Below are 9,763 nucleotides of genomic sequence, written 5' to 3' on the forward strand. Positions count from 1 at the left end.
GAATAAATGTACACTATTCATGGAATCTTAAAGTTGAATTTGTTTGGGAGATATTGGTTGATACAACTGATCTGTCATGTTTGTGCTCTTAAATAAAATCAGGTACAGAAATTTGCCTCAGTTACTCATACATTGTATCACTGGAAAGTGCTTAGGCCAGTTTATCTGTGTGTTTCCTGCAAGTTAACATATTATAATGTGAACAATAAAATTATTATGCCATTATATTTTAAAGATTTGAATTTAGGATCATGGGCACAAATGGAAAAGTAAATATTAACTTACACATGAGTGAAAGGACATTTTTAATCAGTATGTCATGATTTATTTTTCTCTAAGCAGGTAGACAAGTAATTAAAACAAATATTGCTATTAGTTTTAGTTCACAGAGGTACAGTAACCAATGGTTTGTCTAAAGAGTTTTGTGAACTCTGACTGCAAAGATGTATTATAAGTCAACTGACAACCTGTCAAAATTATTGTAAAATATTGTCAAAAGTATAGTCAGTTTGAAAAAAATCTCAGGAATACATTTTTAGCTTTTAGCATGTTATTTTCCCCTCAATTTTTGGTCATGAATATTGAGTTTCTAAACTTTCCCTATCATTTATTTTATTCTTTGATTTCTATATTTATTTTCACAGATTGTAATGTGATATAATATGATGTAATTCCAGTGAAATATAAAGAATTCATCAAAACTTTGTCTTGCTTTCCTTACCTGTCACCAAGCTATACTAAGTGAAAGTTATTAAACCGTAATTGCTGAAGCATGTTTGGAGGCTAAGCAAGTAGGCAAGTAATTACAACAAATACTGCTGTTAGTTTTAGTTCACAGAGGTACAGTAAGCCTACCTGTGTAGACAAGAAATACTATGTTCCTCACTTTCTAAATTCCTAGATGTGCTACTGAATCTGAAACCATGGTGGGTGCATATACTTACAACTATTTAGAGATACAGAATTCCTTTGTGTCCAGTGTTTAGGACTCCATATTTTCCCCGTCGAAGGCACAGGTTCAATTCCTGGTTGGGGAACTAAGATCCCACAAAACAGGTAACACAGTCAATAAATTAAAAATAGGAATAATAAATAAATAAAATAGAGATATAGACAGATAAGACAAGACTACAAAAGAATATTTTGAGGTCACAGACGGACTGCTCAAATTTTTTACATTCACTTTTGTAAACCCAAGAAATTTGGTTCTAACCTTACTCACACGGTTCTTCCATCTTCCAACTCTACTTTCTTTGGTCACTTAATTCCAGTTTTGTTTATAAAAGAATGTGTGTGGGAGAAGACATCTTACATTCTCCAATATCTCAGACAGAATGTCTATTGAACAGAATTTTTGAAATAATCCAAGCTTCATGGAGGCTGTAACCTGTAGAGGAGCACATGGTTACCTATTGCTTTATGACACGCTGTCACCCTAAACACAGATGCTTAAACACCTATGTAATTAAACTGCATTATTCGGTGATTCAGAAATTGGGGAAAGTACAACAGAAAAGCACTGACTCTTTTTAATGTTTCAGGTCTCAACTGAGATGACTTTATCAACAGATGAATGAAATAATTTGTTAAACTTCAATGTATCTGTATGACAAATATTCTCAGAACAATAAAAATAAAAAGACACATATAATGTGTTATGACTGTAATGGCAGTCTCTTCAAGCTAGTCTTATATAAGGAGACAGGGCAGTGACTAAACAGAAATTGTGCATTTTAAGTAATCTTCCTGATTTTATGTGCAAATCAGTGTTAGACTTCTGTTTATTGAGTTTATTCCTCAGCCCTAGTTATAGGAAATTTTCTCAAGAAAAAATTCCTCCAGGTTTTTCTCTAATGAGTAACTCTGGGAACTGATCTCTAAGGCCAAAATGATTTCTTCCTCAAAATCCTTCTGGTCACAAGAGAGATAAAGATTGATAATGTGACATTATTTTTACCTGGTCTCATCAGTGTATTCCAAGTCCCTGGCTTCTTTGCTCTTTCCCATCTACTCACCAATATCACTGGATAGAATGGATACTCCCAAGGTAATTGTTTATAGAGATTGGGGTAGCCAGAGGCAAGGGTTGAAGATGTCATTTGGCAAATGGAGTAATGGGATCAGCTTTCAAAGTGGACTATAGAGAGTTCAAGTTCTGCACTTGGGGGACTGCATAAGGTTGACAGTCTATTTGATTTGTGTATCTGGTTCCAATGCAGTATGTAAATCAAGACAGCTAAAAGAAAATATCTAAATGGTTAAGACAGCTACTGTAGAACTCTCTAGTTGGAAGTTAATAGATAAGCCAGAGTTAGGAAAATAAGTTGAAATTAAAAGTATAAGTTGAGAGTTATCTGTTTATAGATATATAAAGTACAGAACTAGAAGACAGAGAAGAGGAGATGCACAAAAGTAGATAATAAGGAGGAAGAGCAGTAAACAGCCAAGGAGACAGGAAAGGAGTCAACATGGTGGCTCTCCTGAATGCAGTTTATTTTTTAATTGGAGTATAATTGCTTTACAATGTTGTGTTAGTTTCTGCTGTACAGCAACAAGAATCAGCTACATGTATATATTTATCTTTTCAAACTTTGTTTCAGATGCTGATGGCATGGATGCTGATGGCATGGGCGTTAGTAATAGAGGGTAGAGACAGTGAGCCTGTTAAGCTGCTGATAAAATTAATAATTAAGAAATTATTAATGTGATGAATATATTATGAACTTCAGCAAAAATGAAACACAATTGAAAGGTGGACAAAGTACATTGCATTTGTAATGGTAATTAGAAAGCTTGGATAGATGTTGGATTGCATATAGATATCCCTTGGATGAAGCAGATACAATACTACTACTAAAGCAGAGAGCAAGAAGTGAAGAAGACACACATTGGAGATATCAGCCTCATTCTCCTAGGGAGAAGTGTGAGGTCTGGGATACCAAAATAAAAGAAAATATTTGAGTGTTAATACCAACAGTAGGAGAGTCCTGGTGGTCCAGTGGTTAAGAATCTGCCTGCCAATGCAGGGGACACAGGTTTGATTACTGGTCCGGGAAGATCTTATATGCTGCTGAGCAGCTAATCCTGTGCACCACAACTCTTGATTCCAAGCTCTAGAGCCTGCGAACCACAACTACTGAAGCCCCCATCCTCCAGAGTCCATGCTCTGCAACCCGAGACACCACCACAATGAGAAGCCCGTGCACCACAATTAGGGAGTAGCCTGGGCTCACCACAGCTGGAGAAAGGCCGTGCATAGCAGTGAAGACTCAGTGTGGCCAAACATAAACAAATAAAATTAAATTAAAAAAAAAAAAACACCAACAGTGAAGTGTCAGACTCAGAAGGAACAAAAGCAATACTGCTTCTCCTCATTCCTCTCTTTAGTATTCCATAGAACCACAGTAATAAATGAGTAGAATACCTAAACAATAATCATCTCTCTGTGCAGATCAATAGGATGTGACTGGTGCTCATTCCTTAACTGTCATTGCCCAATTTCCTTCCATTTTATATAGAATCTCCCAGAGCAGTCCCCAAGATGAGAAAGTGTATCCATACCTCTGTCCCAGGAAGTGAAAGATAATTTTAGAGAGTGCAATACTGTGAAGTCAGTCAGAGGAGAAATATCATATGACATCCTTTGTATGTGGACTCTTAAAGGAAATGATACAAATGAACTTACTTGTGTGACAGAAAAAGACTCATAGACTTGGAAAATGAACTTATGGGTGCCAGGGGAAGGGATAGTTAGGGACTTTGGCATGGTCGTGTACACACTGCTATATTTAAAATGTATAACCAACAAGAACCCAATGTATAGCTCATGGAATTCTCTCAGGGTTATGTGCTGGCCAGGATGCGAGGGGAATTTGGAAGGGAAGAATGGATACATTTACATGTATGACCTGAGTCCCTTCACTCTCCATGTGAAACTACCACCATAATGTTAATTGGCTATACTCCAATTTAAAATAGAAAGTTTAAAGTTTGGGGGAAAAAAAGAAAATGTAGGCCATTGAGACCTATACTGTCTGTGATTCTTAAACTAAGAAACAAGTACAGTAAGGAAAGAAAATAGGAATGATGGGAAAAACAAAAATAGAACTGAAGATAGGACTTCCCCAAGGAGAATTCTGTCATAGTGCAGGTATAGAAAGATCTTCCCAAACCCCAGGGACATTCTCTCTCAGGGTTTGTCTGAAGATCTGTGGAACATAAAAGACAGGCAAAATTTCAGAAAGAAGAGGTTTTGGAAGATGAAGAGCTTATATACTTAGTCCCAATATAAGTTGTCACTTCAAATATATTTTTACTCTTTATTTTTCTTGATGTTTTTCTATTATTTACTTACAGGAGTGTCCACCTGGTAAGCTTTCTTAGCGGTGAATTTGAACACTCAAACAGGTAGGAGAATGAGTCAGGAGAAAAGCTGGGGTGTTGCGCTCATTGTCTATCTTCTTGCTAGTATTAAAGTTGAATGCCCAGGATTCGGGGCTAGTTTCCTATTTTATGATGGACTCCCCATTGAGTTTGTGGATTATGAAGGCTCTTTACTATCTACATTTTTATTGCCTTTCTCTAAGTGTTCTCCAGAGTAAATATGTGATTTTTAAATAGTCAGGATGCAGTGAAATAAATCATTTGGTACATAAAAGGACAGATGATCTTCTTGAACTTACAGAGGACATGGAAAAGGAAATCAGTAATGCTCTAGGCCATGGCCCACAGGATGAGATCCTAAGTAGTGCTTTCAAATTACGAATCACTCGAGGAGATATCCAGACCTTGAGGAACTATCACTGGCTCAATGATGAAGTCATTAATTTTTACATGAATCTCCTGGTGGAAAGAAATAAAAGGCAAGGGTATCCAGCACTTTATGCATTCAGTACTTTCTTCTATCCAAAATTAAAGTCTGGGGGTTACCAAGCAGTGAAAAGATGGAAAAAGGGGTCAGTCTCTTTGAACAGGAACTTATTCTGGTGCCTATTCATTAGAAGGTACATTGGAGCCTGGTGGCTATAGACCTAAGAAAAAGGTGTCTTAAATATCTGGATTCTATGGGACAAAAAGGCCACAGGATCTGTGAGATTCTCCTTCAGTATTTACAGGATGAAAGTAAGACCAAAAGAAATATTGACCTGAATCTTTTAGAATGGACCCACTACAGCATGAAGCCACAGGAGATTCTTCAACAGTTGAACGGGAGTAATTGTGGAATGTTTACTTGTAAATATGCAGATTATATCTCCAGGGATAAACCTATCACATTTACTCAGCACCAGATGCCTCTGTTCCGGAAGAAGATGGTGTGGGAAATCCTTCATCAGCAGTTGCTGTGAGAATGCCCCGCCTCGTCTCTCCAGCTGCTGGTGGTTCTTTCATGGATGGACGTTTCCATATACCTCATGCATTGTGGGTTAAGAAGTCCCTGCATCACCTCTGTTCTCTCACAGGTACTGAGCTGTCAGAAGTGCATGAAGGCCTCTCTCTGCACCCTGGTCCTGACTTGGTGTGCAGCGGGCTGGTTGCAACCCTGTTTATAAGGCTGTGCCTGCTCAGAGCCCTGGACTATCAATCCACACAAGAACATATGCTAATTAATACTTTTTTTTTAAGATTTTTTTTTCCCTATGAACGTGGGAAGTGCAGATTTTATTTTATGATTTGTTTTTTCTTTGTGTTTGTTCACGTGTATTCATTCACTCACTCATTTGCAAACATGATGGGCAGTGGCTGTTTTCTGCTGCTCTTTTAAAGTTAACTCTAAATTACTTGTTTGAACTATTTATTTCTGAAAGGAATGTTGATCAAGCTGCCGTTCCCTGCTAAAGATCCTGAGGGAAGTCAGTGGGGGGAAGAAGGAAGAGTTAATTAACCTCTACAGCTAGAGCAGTAACTGCCTACTTGAAGCAGGAGGTCTTTTTTCTTTTGAGGCTTGACAGTGCCAGGAGAGGCACCGTGGTTTAGGGCTCTGGTTGCCTTTCAGAGGAAGTCCACACTACAGCATTGGCATGGTGTCGTGGAAAAGTGGGACTATGGCCCAGGAACTCTGGCCAGCTAAGTATCTGCAAAAGAGCGTTGGAGTCATCCTAAAGAGACTTCCCTTTCTGGAAATGAGGTGACTTGGCTACTCTTAAAACTGGATTTGAAGTCATTGTAAACCCTAAATCTTCATTTTGATCCCAAATCTGGTTGTGTATTAACCTCAGATATGTAAGGGCTGGCCTGAGCTGTTGATTTCAAAGGATACTATTCAATTTAAAGCTGTTTTTTTCTTAATGTTTTTTTTTCCTTTATATGAAGTCAAAATTAAGTTTTATACTCATTAGCATTACATCTCCCCATTCCACCCCTACTGAAATCTGTGCAAGAAAATTTAGTACTTGGTTCTGAGGTTGCCAGTTCTACAGTAATCTATTTTGCATATGAAAGTTTGTATTTAACTGTTTTGTTCATTAAAAACCTTACAGTGGTTATGCATATTTAATTTCAGGAAATTTAGAGTTGGTCAGAACATGTTTTGCAAAATCTAGTGCCTAGTGTTGCTTTTTTGATGTAATAAAAGGTTGTCTGGCAGGAAAAAATAAAATAAAATAAATAAATGTTAGGAAATGGTTCTTTTCCTCAAGGATTTTTTAAACAGTTTTGTTTTGAGGGTAGCGAACCAAAAATGATGTTTGGCATATCATGCCTCTCTTAACCAGGAGTGATAAAGTTTAATAATATACAAAACATACACACATGTAAGAATTAAAGATTTTAAAATTTAAAAAATAAAAAATAATTTAAAAAAACTCAAAAAAAAAAAAAAAAACTGCTTAAGGAAAAAAAAAAAAAAACCATACATGGTTATCCAGGAAAGCTACTCTGAATACCTGGAAAACAGCCTTCAATAAAGGTGAAATAATGGCTAGATATTTACTCAAATTTTTTCTGGCTATAAGGGTGAGAATCCCAGGGGATTGCTACAAATGTTCCCTACTGAATTCACTTTTAATTCTAGTCACATCAAATCGTTTTCTTCTCCTTTCAAGGATTTCCCAAACTTAAAATGTTTCCTTTTTATAGAAAGCATTCCACGGTTTGCATCTCTATTTCAATATCCTTAGGGCTCTTACTGTTCTCTCATTGTCGATTTCTCTTATTGTGTGTGTGTGATACATCATTTTAATCTTTTATTTTTTAATTTTAATTTTTATGTTATTTTACTTTACAATACTGTATTGGTTTTGGCATACATTGATTTCTCTCAAGTAAATCAAATGAGTTCTTACTTTGTTAAGTTAAAGCAGCACAGTGGAGTATTTAAAAATTTACTCTCTTTTAGATCTTGAGATGATAAAACACAAGTGTTATTAGAGAAGATGATAGGCTAGCAACATGCTTTGAATCCCTGGAAGAAAGAAAAATATTGATAGATCTAATTTTTAAAAAGTGTTTGAGTAACAGTCCACAAACACCATGTAACTTTAATATTTAATAATCTAGTGGTGTAAAACTCTCACTGTTTGCAGATGACATGATCCTCTCCATAGACAACCCTAAAGACTCCACCAGAAAATTGCTAGAACTAATCAATGAATATAGTAAAGTTGCAGGATATAAAATCAACACTCAGAAATATCTTACATTCCTATACATGAATAATGAGAAAGTAGAAAAAAAATTAAGGAAACAATTCCATTCACCATTGCAACGAAAAGAATAAAATACTTAGGAATATATCTACATAAAGAAACTAAAGACCTATATATAGAAAACTATAAAACACTGATGAAAGAAATCAAAGAGGACACTAATTGATGGAGATATACCATGTTCATGGATTGGAAGAATCAATATAGTGAACATGAGTATACTACCCAAAGCAATCTATAGATTCAATGCAATCCCTATCAAGCTTCCAGTGGTATTTTTCACAGAACTAGAACAAATAATTTCAAGATTTGTATGGAAATACAAAAAACCTCAAATAGCCAAATCTTGAGAAAGAAGAATGGAACTGGAGGAATCAACTTGCCTGACTTCAGGCTCTACTACAAAGCCACATTCATCAAGACAGTATGGTACTGGCACAAAGACAGACATATAGATCAATGGAACAAAATAGAAAGCCCAGAGATAAATCCACACAGCTATGGACACCTTATCTTCGACAAAGGAGGCAAGAATATACAATGGAGTAAAGACAATCTCTTTACCAAGTGGTGCTGGGAAAACTGGTCAACCACTTGTAAAACTAGATCACTTTCTAACGTCACCCAAAAAAATAACCTGAAAATGGATTAAAGATCAGAGTAAGACCAGTAACTATAAGACCAGAAACTATAAAACTCCTAGAGGAGAACATAGGCAAAACACTCTCCAACATAAATCACAGCAGGATCTTCTATGATCCACCTTCGAGAATACTGGAAATAAAAGCAAAAATAAACAAATGGGATCTAATTAAAATTAAAAGCTTCTGCACAACAAAGGAAACTATAAGCAAGGTGAAAAGACAGTCTTCTGAATGGGAGAAAATAATAGCAAATGAAGCAACTGACAAACAACTAATCTCAAAAGTATACAAGCAACTTATGCAGCTCAATTCCAGAAAAAATAAACGACCCAATCAAAAAATGGGCCAAAGAACTAAATAGACATTTCTCCAAAGAAGACATACAGATAGCTAACAAGCACATGAAAAGATGCTCAACATCAATCATTAGCAGAGAAATGCAAATCAAGACCACAAAGAGGTACCATTTCACACCAATCAGAATGGCTGCAATCCAAAAGTCTACAAGCAATAAATGCTGGAGAGGGTGTGGAGAAAAGGGAACCCTCTTACACTGTTGGAGGGAATGCAAACTAGTACAGCCACTATGGAGAACAGTGTGGAGATTCCTTAAAAAACTGCAAATAGAACTGCCTTATGACCCAGCAATCCCACTGCTGGGCATACACACCGAGGAAACCAGAACTGAAAGAGACACATGTACCCCAATGTTCATTGCAGCACTGTTTATAATAGCCAGGACATGGAAACAACCTAGATGTCCATCAGCAGATGAATGGATAAGAAAGCTGTGGTACATATACACAATGGAGTATTACTCAGCCATTGAAAAGAATACATCTGAATCAGTTCTAATGAGATGGATGAAACTGGAGCCGATCATACAGAGTGAAGTAAGCCAGAAAGAAAAACACCAATACAGTATACTAACACATATATGCGGAATTTAGAAAGATGGTAATGATAACCCTGTATGCGAGACAGCAAAAGAGACACAGATGTATAGAAAGGACTTTTGGACTCTGAGGGAGAGGGAGAGGGAGGGATGATTTGGGAGAATGGCATCGAAATATGTATACTATCATGTAAGAAACAAATCGCCAGTCTATGTCTGATACAGGATACAGGACGCTTGGGGCAGGTGCACGGGGATGATCCAGAGAGATGATATGCGGTGGGAGGCGGGAGGGGGGTGCAGGTTTGGGAACTCATGTACACCCATGGCAGATTCATGTCAGTGTATGGCAAAACCAATACAGTATTGTGAAGTAAAAATAAAAAATTTTTAAAGAAAAAATAATAATATTTAATAATCTAGTGGTCCAAATATTGTACAACCTGTGATGCTGGGACTATTTAAATAGCAATGCTCTCTCTCAAAATATTATTGTCTGGGTGAGAAAATTCTCAGCAGGAAGACTCCAGTTCCCATCAGACATCGCATTCCATATATTATTTTGTCTTTTCTTTCAAGTG

This window comes from Capra hircus, chromosome 23 (assembly GCF_001704415.2).
Source record: "Capra hircus breed San Clemente chromosome 23, ASM170441v1, whole genome shotgun sequence".
Lineage (NCBI taxonomy): Eukaryota > Metazoa > Chordata > Mammalia > Artiodactyla > Bovidae > Capra > Capra hircus.